Source organism: Lagopus muta, chromosome 4 (genome assembly GCF_023343835.1).
Source record: "Lagopus muta isolate bLagMut1 chromosome 4, bLagMut1 primary, whole genome shotgun sequence".
Taxonomy (NCBI): Eukaryota; Metazoa; Chordata; class Aves; order Galliformes; family Phasianidae; genus Lagopus; species Lagopus muta.
The window spans coordinates 2,720,617-2,729,818 of NC_064436.1; the positions used below are offsets into that span (position 1 = coordinate 2,720,617).

Here is a 9,202-nt window from a genome sequence, read left to right on the forward strand (position 1 = left end):
GGTTTTCTGACTGGCTAGGAGCACACCTTCCACAAAACCCTGCATACTGAATTACCTGGTGTCCTAGGAGTTACAGAATACAGAAGAACAACCCATTGCTGCCATCCAGCCCAGAGTGATCCTAGCTGCTGCCTCATGGTACTGAGATAAATGGCTATGGCAATGTGAGATGCTCAAATTACATGTAGACTCTTCTTCATCTTGCCAAAAGAGGAGCAACTCCATTCTTCAAGGACCAGCACCTGGCAATATCAGTTCTCTGCCATGAGACTTCCAGGTTTGTAGGTGTCATTGAGAGACTACTTGCATGCACAGTCTTCTGAGTTTTTATCTATAGGAGAATGAAAGGAAAATTGCATTTTTCAGCTTTGATTTCTCTCTCTCTACCAGGAAAACCTAAAAATGAAATCTACTAATTCCTGCATTTCTGTGCCACAGACATCAGCCCTAGGCATAGGCCGTATTTGGGTCCTTTCCATTTTCAAGCTGACGCTGCCTCATTTCCATCATCAAACTTTGTTTGAAACATGTTGCCCACCCTGAGACAGTCGGGGTACACATAAAAGACAAGTTATGTGTTTATACTATGCTGAACAACCTTTGTATTTTTTGGTAGAGAAATAGTACTAAAGAACTGAAAAGGGGTGTTTGGTCACTGTTAGGGAAATTTCTGCTTCAGTAGGCTTACTCAATCATCTCTATCACCAAAAGAGACAGGGAGAGTCTTCAGCTTTCTTTATTTGAATAGAGTCCATTGGAGCATACCCCTGTGGGGTCTCTGAAAGTATTGAGGGACACAGCCCCTCTCTTATCCCTGTACTCTGACGTTAGGGAGTCCTTTCCCCATTGACTGAGGTACTTGAGGTTCGGATTCTTCTCAATATGCCTGTCAGCCATCCCCCTTCCCCCCCCCTTCATTTCCTTTATGTATACTTTGTAAGCTGGGTGCAGAGTTTGTTGTTTTCTGTCCAACTAGAACTATCTTTGTATAGTTTTTGTTCTGCCCAGCAAACAAGATCTGCATGCAGGTGCCAAGCTAGCATCTCCTGACAGATACTTGCAAGATAAGTTTATTTAACCATATGCTTGTGACTGAAACTCTTCTTCTCAGCTTTGTCTTGTTTGGCATGGACAAAATCCCCTATCTTTCCTTTGTTCTTCCCAAATTTTATTTTTCAAGGACACCTTCTCCATGTTTTTCCTTCAGTGGCTGATGCAGAAATTTCTTCATGTTTCACTGAAGGCCATGGACTTTGCATAGCACTGAAAATAGAGTTACAAGATTATATACTGTGACTGTGATGATAACATCTTCTTGTCCAACCTTGTGTATTAAGGCCTATCAGACAATGTTTAGTACTGCTCAGCTGCAGTATTTCCCCACCTGTTTGTCTCAGGAACCTTTTCAATTTGGTCCCTGTGCCTTTGTAAGGTCTTCTGGTTTGAGGAGAGAGCCACTGTCCTGTTCTGCAGCCAGTTGTCCAGCTCTGCAATGGGCATCTCCCAGTGCTGCCCTCTGTAGTGCCTGTCTGCTTCACCCCTCTTCTGAACATCTCTCTGAACCTGATGAACATTCACACTCAGTGTTTATTTTGTCCTAGAAGTTCTTTAGGACTATTAATTCTTGCTGTTAAATTTAGTGCCCCTATAAAGCTTCCTCCCATTTTTACTGTCTTACACATTTTCTTCTTTCTACAGTCAATCTCCTAATGCTTGTTGCTACGTATTTTTGTTTGGCCTTTTTCTGTCCCATTCACTTTCTCTTTTTTCACATTCAAACTGCATCATAATAGAGCTAACAACTTAATTTCTCTGCGTTCAAGCTTGGTAACATAAAACTGAAATAACAAACAGGCATTGACTTCTCTCAATGTGTATAATAAAACTTTTCATCCAGAGAGATTGAATACGGAACAAGACAAAGCCAGTATTCACTGAAACATGAAGCTGTAGTTACAGCAGCCGTTACAACCCTTTTAAGCTCTGTTTAAAGAAAAATTACAGTAAATGAATATTTTAAAGAGGTGGAGTTGGATGCCTAGGAAAAGCTGTTTGTTTTTCATTGGGAAGAAAAGTCTTTCAGTTACCATATGACTGAGGCATCCTAAAAAGACCAAGTTTTCTTTGCTCTCATCACCTGGGACCACTTGCAACCTGCTGGAGAAGGTCATCTGCACTGTTACCCATGGGAAGGTTGTTTTGAGGTAGGAACAGAATCAGGAGTGATTCAAAACATCTGTGTTTTTCTCAGCTACTGAAGACAGAAGTCTGGGGCATAGTTATTTACCCTATTCCTAGGTACCAAATTGTGATCATGCTTGTGTTTCCCATTAAATCTGGAGTTGTGGATTAATTTGTGGCTATTGAAGCTGTTCAGCCCCCTTGATGGAACCTTTGTATGCAGTGCTTGATTTGGGGGCAAGGAAGTGCTTCCAGTGGCTCTGCAGTTCTCAGGTAGGAGGAACTGAGCAGTTCCTGTGCTAGGATGCTCCATGTTTTTGTGTTTAGTAATGCATTTCCTTTATTATTATTTACAAGCGCACCAACTGCTTTTAAAATGAATATTGCCACATTTTTATTAGGATGAAGATGTGTTGCTGGACCTGAAGAAAAAGCACACGTGCAGAACATGATTGGCAATAAGCCTGTAAGCTCAAAATTCCAAATATAAAATCTCTTGCTTAGGTTGCTGTGGTCAACCATTTATTTATAATACTGTGATGAGGATGAAAGAGACTGCAAGGTCGAGTCACTTTATTTGCAGATGAGAAGCTTAAAAACAAACATTGTTTATGGGGAAGCACAATCTTGGTTATCTAGTTGTCTCATGGAAATATTCCTTCTGAAGATTCCTTCTCTAGAAGCTGACCTATACAAATAGATGCGTAGTTGGTATAAGTTAATTGTATCTTCACCTAATCTGCGTATTTATTTAGCCTATAGGGGAAAAAGAAAAAGAGAAATCTGTTGTTTTTCATCCGCCTTAGTGTTCTTGCAACCTTTGCCATGGTATGAGTACTGCTGCAATGTACTTTTCTGGGCTTTAAATATGGGACTGCCAGAGAAAACTTAAGCTGTTGTATGATGTAGCTGCATGTGCACAGAGCAATAACTCTTCCTAGTAGATGATGATGGTAATTTGTCATTTGTACTGGCCTCTAACTTATTTTTGAATGTAGCAAAAAATTTTTCCCCAATTCTCATTAGTGTGGGAAAAGTGTGGCTAAAAAGGTATTTTTCAGAAAGCTTTCACGAAGCTTTGGTTTTCTCTATTTCCTTGTTTCCTTGTAGATTAGATTGAGGTTTTTATATGAATAAACAAACTCCAAATTTAAACTGAATTCAGAATTTAGCAAAAGCCATGAATTGAGAATTTATTCCATAAAGTGGTCTGATAGTGTCTGATTTTGAGCTCTAGAATGTGCCCTGAGGCACTGTGCAGGGGCTTTTGCTTAAACATGCTAAATTAAAGGGACTGATTTTTACCTTGTGTAAAAGTTTATTGGCCACTTAAGCTGATACTTTCATGAATTTACTAAATACCTTTTTTTTTTTTTCTTTTTGATTTTGCAAATGTTTCACACACATTCCACAGAAACAAGTATTTGTTGATGTCAAAGGCTTTTTTTTTGTTTGTTTAATTTCAAATTTAATCTCAGTAAGAAAAGAAATTTTGGGTGGCGCAGGCTTTGATCACTTGATGTGTCTTATAGGGACAGAAACCAAAACCCCTGATCCTTATCTCACAAAACACGAGATTGAATATTTTAATACAGACTTAATTTAGCATAACTTTTCTCCCAAGCCAAATCCATTGTTGAGTCTGCCACTGAATTAAGTGTGTTAGGAGTTATTCAGCTGTGTGTGAAAGCCAGCTGAATGAGAAGGCTACCAGCAGATCAGCGCACTGTTGGGCTCTCCTAGACAAAGCCTTTGGTGATGTTAGCTCATAATTTGTATTTCCACAGCGCCTTCCCAAAAGGGAATACTGAGAATGAACTCAGTGAGGAAACCTAAGCCAAGGTAAGGAAAAATGTTGTTGCTTGTTGATACTCTATGTGGAGAGAGAGTACTGTGGGACTAAGAGAATTGTTATGTCTTTCTCCTAGGTATTTATATGTTGAGTCTGAAAGTTGGCTATGATCTAAAAGCTGTGATCTCCTTAAGCGTTCTTTAGAGTGTTGACTCGGGAGAGAGAAGATGAACAGCATAATCTGAAATGTTTTGAGTGAATATGTAGTCTCAAGTTTATGTGACTTTACGTGGAGTTGTCATTGAAATAATAACCCAACACATCTGTAAAAAGAAGTGGAAAAAAACATTGACACATAGCAGATCTGAAAGGAAGAATAATAGATTTAATTATGAATTTAGGAGAAGTTTAGGCAGGAAATAGCGATCTTGCAATGCTCCCAAGTTGAAAAATACTACTCATCTCCTATTCTTTTGAAATAAGAACTGGTTATAGATATTCTACTAACAGAATGCCGTTATGCAAAGAGGAGTCAATACAATTAGAAAATAATTTAGTCAAAATAGCCACCAATCGTAAATGTGATGTTTGTTCCTTGTGAGAGGTGAATTAATCATTTCAGTACCTATTGCATGAGTTTCCCTCAGCCTAGCACAAAAGAGGTGCAGATGTGGCTGGCAATTTGCATTTTGGTAGAGGTAATGTGATTTTATTTATCTATTTGGACTCTGCATTATGAAGTACACTTTTATCAGCTTTTTTTTTTTTTTTTTTAGCTTTACACAGCCAAATGTTGTGGGCAAATCTGATATGGATTAGAATTCTATAAACACACTATTGGTTTTTATCCTAACGACTAAGTAAACAATAAAGTCAAGGAAAAAGCTAGGAAAGTAATAAGGCTGCTTAAACCAGAGGTTTCATTAGAGATAGTTTGTGTATAAATAATGCATACATTTTTATACCAGCTTTGTCTAGCATACTATGGTATTTTTTTCCACTGAGGCAAAAATGAGCAAAGGTGACCTCAGAGGAGGATCAGCAAAATAAACAGATCAGAGAGTCGTGCTATCTTGCTTATTTTTTGACTTAGTGTTTTTGAAAGCTGCTCTGTTAGAGGAAATTCTTTCCCCTCAGTTTGCTGCGTGAGGATGTTTAGTGGAGATGAAGTGGTCCTTGCAGAGTGTTAGCCCCTCTGAGGGCTCTTCAGCACCTGCTCTTCAAATGGTGTTACAATCAAATTAATTATATTGCCATATTTCTCTTCCCACAGACGGTAACAACTTGATCCCTTCCCCGTGGACCATCATGGCTATTAGGGCTATCTATCTCAGCAAGGTCCTTCCAGTGCTTTTTCCCAGACACTAACTGAAATGTGTGTACTGTGCACCATCTCCCCCAGCATGACTCTGCTGTGGGGCCCATGTTTCAAGGCACCTGCCTGCCGCACAGCACTGCCTCTTTGGTCCTTGCAGGACGAAGATGGGGGATATGGAGGCAAATCAGATCAGAGAGGATCTCTAGGTTTTCCAGACTCTAAGGTCTAATGGGTTGTCCATAAACTACCTGCCAAGTATACATTGAAAGTGAGGGCTTTACGTGAGAGTGTAACAGCACGGAGTTGGGGAAGGGAGATCAAACCAGAAGGATGGAAGGACGTGTGCTTATTTATAGCCAACATCTACTTGTCTGTTTTTTTCTTGGCCAGCCATCTAGTTCTGACTAATACATTTGAAAAATACCTTGCCAGACAAGAGCAGCTTGAAGATGTGCCTGAGCTGTCACAGGTTAAATTCTCTTATGGTGGCTGTTGAGAGAATACTATGAGCTTCTCCTGAATGCAATTTCTGGTCATCCAGGCATGTTATAATAGAATGTTAAGATCTCATGTTTTAATGCCAAGTTGCTAAGCTGGCTTTAATCATGTGGAAACACCAGAATCTGTATTTCACTTTCTTGCATATTTGCAACTCCATTTTCAGTCAACGTAAATACATGCCCTGCAATTTTCAAATGGAGTGTATGCAATTGCAATCAGATATTCAACTCAAAAATCTGATCATGTCTCTCTACTGGACTTTTATAAGCCCTGTCTTAGCAGAGAGAATATCCCTTATTTCACAAGTTCATGACGTTCCTTTTGGCAGTCCGCACCTTTGTGAATTACTGTTTTCAAGGATGAAACAGAAGAAAAATAAAATTTAGTGCAAAATCTCTGATGAACACCTTGAGAGATCACTAAGATCTGCAGCCACTGTCATTTGAACAGGACTGATGCCTTCATTTCATAAAAACAAGGTCAAAGGTCCCACTAATTTTTATGGTTTTGTTGCTGCTCTTGTTTTTATTCTTAAAAATAAAATACTAAGAATGATTATATTTTTAATCGATGTACATACTATGTACATACTATGTACCATACTATGTATTTTAAGAGGGCTGCCCCAAAAGTAACGTCTCCTATTTTATTAAGTTGCCTCATGACATCAGAGGCACGTGCTGGCGCATGTAGCAGTAGAAGTTGAACCTTCCCACCAGTATTCAATGAAATGTTGTTGCTGTATGACAGATGGCAGCAGAGGGGCAGTCTGACTAAGGGGTGGCTGAGATAGACGTGTGTGTGAAGTAAGGCTGTGCCACTGACTTCCTCCTCGTGGAAATAAATGGTACCCATTGATATTGCTTGACTCTTGCTGGACGTTGATGGAGATCAAACAGCGTGTGTGAGCTCAGTGTGGTGGTGGGTGGTGCATTTCAACAGTGGAGTCAGTGATGTGGAAGACAAGCCCTGTTTCAGACAGCCAGGGAGGTTTTTGAATGCAGCATGCAGAATGTCGTTCGTTGTTGGCAAAAATGTGTAGCTAATGGTGTGACTGCTGAAAAATAGTAGCTGAGAATTTGCTCTATCAAATAGTGTCGTGCTCTTTGTAGCTGTTGTAGCTTCCATGGAAATAAATAGGAAGTGTTACTTTCAGAGCAACCTGTGTACCCTCAAAAGAAATGAAGAATGTGGTCCTCTTTCTGCGCTATCATTATGATGAAGCACAAGTGAAGTGTATGAGGAATTTCTGGAGTTCTTAAATGGGGAGTTAAATCCATGGTCAGACACATGCATAGGCTTGAAAGACCATTTTTCAGGCCATTTGCATTACCAAATATTTTGAGTTCATTTTAATCTTGCAAACATATTATTTCATTAATGACCAGAAGTTTTTTCTTTCCGACTCTGTATGTGAAGTAGCTTTATTTTTTAAAAAAAGAAACAAGCAAACCCCGTATTTTGTAGACTGTAAAAATTCATGAAGCCAGTGAGTTTATGGCAGAAGGCATACCAGTACAAAGTGAATGACCTGTATCTGCCAGCATAATTTGAAAACATCACAACAAGAACTTGCCAATCTCTCCCTTTCTCATTCCTTCTAGAAACAGTGACTGGACGAGAGTAATAAACACTGTGTTCTATTCATAAAAGTGATTTAACTTCATCCTGAGGTCTAAATTGCTTCACTGTTCATTAGAGGAAAAAAAAATCATTGGTTAGCCAAGCTGTGGTATTTCAGAGGCAAGTTAAATTTTGCATATCAGAGTTGGACCTTTCCAGTTACTGATCTTTCATTTTAAAAATCAATTATTTCCATCAAACTATAAAATATATATTTTCTTCTTAGATTGGACGCAGACCTCAAAAGAAACTTGTTAAAGCATATTTGCTTTCATTAAAGTTTGGCCTGAGTGGGAATGGTCAGAATATACTCATTCTTGTTCCTGGAGAAGTCAGAAAGAAATATTTTGTGTCCAAGCATAAAGGGACATGAAATCTTAGGAACTTAGGATTTCAGAAGAAAAACAGGGCGAAAGGTCCTTTTGAAATCAGTGGTCAAATCTTGTTAAAATAAAAGCTTGCAGCTGCTCAGATTAGTTAGCAGAGCAGTGTCTAAAACATGAGTTTTATTGAATAAAAAGCTGTTTTATATTCTCCGAATAAACCTAGAAGTGGAGCAGTAGTTAAAAGAAATTTTGCTTTTCATGTCCCAGTGCAAGCAGCTATGATTGAACGTGTAAGACTGCACCAAGTTTTAGCTGCAGATTGTGAGAATTAGTTTTAACCACAGTTTTACTGCTTGACAAACCATATGAGTCGTTCTGTTTTGCTCTTCCATCCTGTAAAGTGGGGATATGGGGATGTTAGTCAACTCACATTTACTGTCTGGAAATACTATGATGAATAGCAAATGTGTGAGTGGTTTGCAAACGTTATTGCTACTTAAGTGCTGTTATGTGTGATTACAGTATGATTCATTGAACCTCTAATAGGTAACTTGCTTCCCACTTGCATGCTCTGTAACCTACTAACAGGATATATCATAACCAAATGGAAATTTATACTTTTAAAGCTCTGTCTTGGGTGTTAAAACACTTTATTGTAAATGCATCTTGTTAGTCAGTAAATGCTTCTGGGTACCAGTTCAGCTGTAGTTCTCAAATAAAGCTTCATCCATGTCAGTGAATCAGCTGGATGAGACTTCAGTCCAAAACTGAATGAAATTAACTCAACTGTCTTAAAAACACTTGGACTTGATTTCAAACAGCTATATTTTTACCTTATATGACAGGTAGCTAAACCGTTTTTAAGGAGAGACCTCATTGATGATTATAATTTTGGTTTCCCAAAGATCCCTATCAAACTCTGCATCATAGATAAAAATATACGAGGAGATAGTTGCAGGCATTGTTTCAGGGGATACAGAGATGAATTATAAGAAGAAAAGACTTAGCTTGAGACTTGTCGTTTTTTCTCCCAGTTTCTCTGAGCATCTGCATACATGGTTAGACATGAGGAAGAACTGTTTCTCTCAGAGAGTGGTCAGGCATGGAATGGCTGCCCAGGGAGGTGGTGGAGTCGCCGTCCCTGGCAGTGTTCAAGAGGCGCCTGGATGAGGAGCTGTGAGATCTGGGTTAGTGCTTGTGGTAGCAGTGGTGATGGGAGGACACTTGGACTGGATGATCTTGCAGGTCCTTTCCAACCTTGTGATTCTATGATTCATACACAGCAGGCTGCAGTGGCAGAAGAAAGATGCCTAGGCTCATGCGCCCTTGAACCTCACGTGGCTTCATCTATCCTTCTCCATTTGGTGCGAGCGGGCTGTCCCAACTCAGGGTGCCATCACAGATCTGCAGAGCAATCCCTTCTTGAAAATGGGTATCCTGGTGCAGTCAGAGGGATTGTAT

At 39.4% G+C, this 9,202-nt stretch overlaps 1 long non-coding RNA gene across 1 annotated transcript; it reads right to left on the minus strand.

Annotated features, from left to right (window-relative positions):
* Nucleotides 1-982: 982 nt before the first annotated feature.
* On the minus strand, nt 983-2,163 carry LOC125691601 (uncharacterized). The gene is made up of 3 exons (XR_007376181.1): nt 2,088-2,163; nt 1,385-1,563; nt 983-1,263 (listed from the first exon to the last, which is right to left on the minus strand). It is a non-coding gene; the product is annotated as an uncharacterized LOC125691601 (long non-coding RNA).
* Between the last annotated feature and the right edge of the window lie 7,039 nt (nt 2,164-9,202).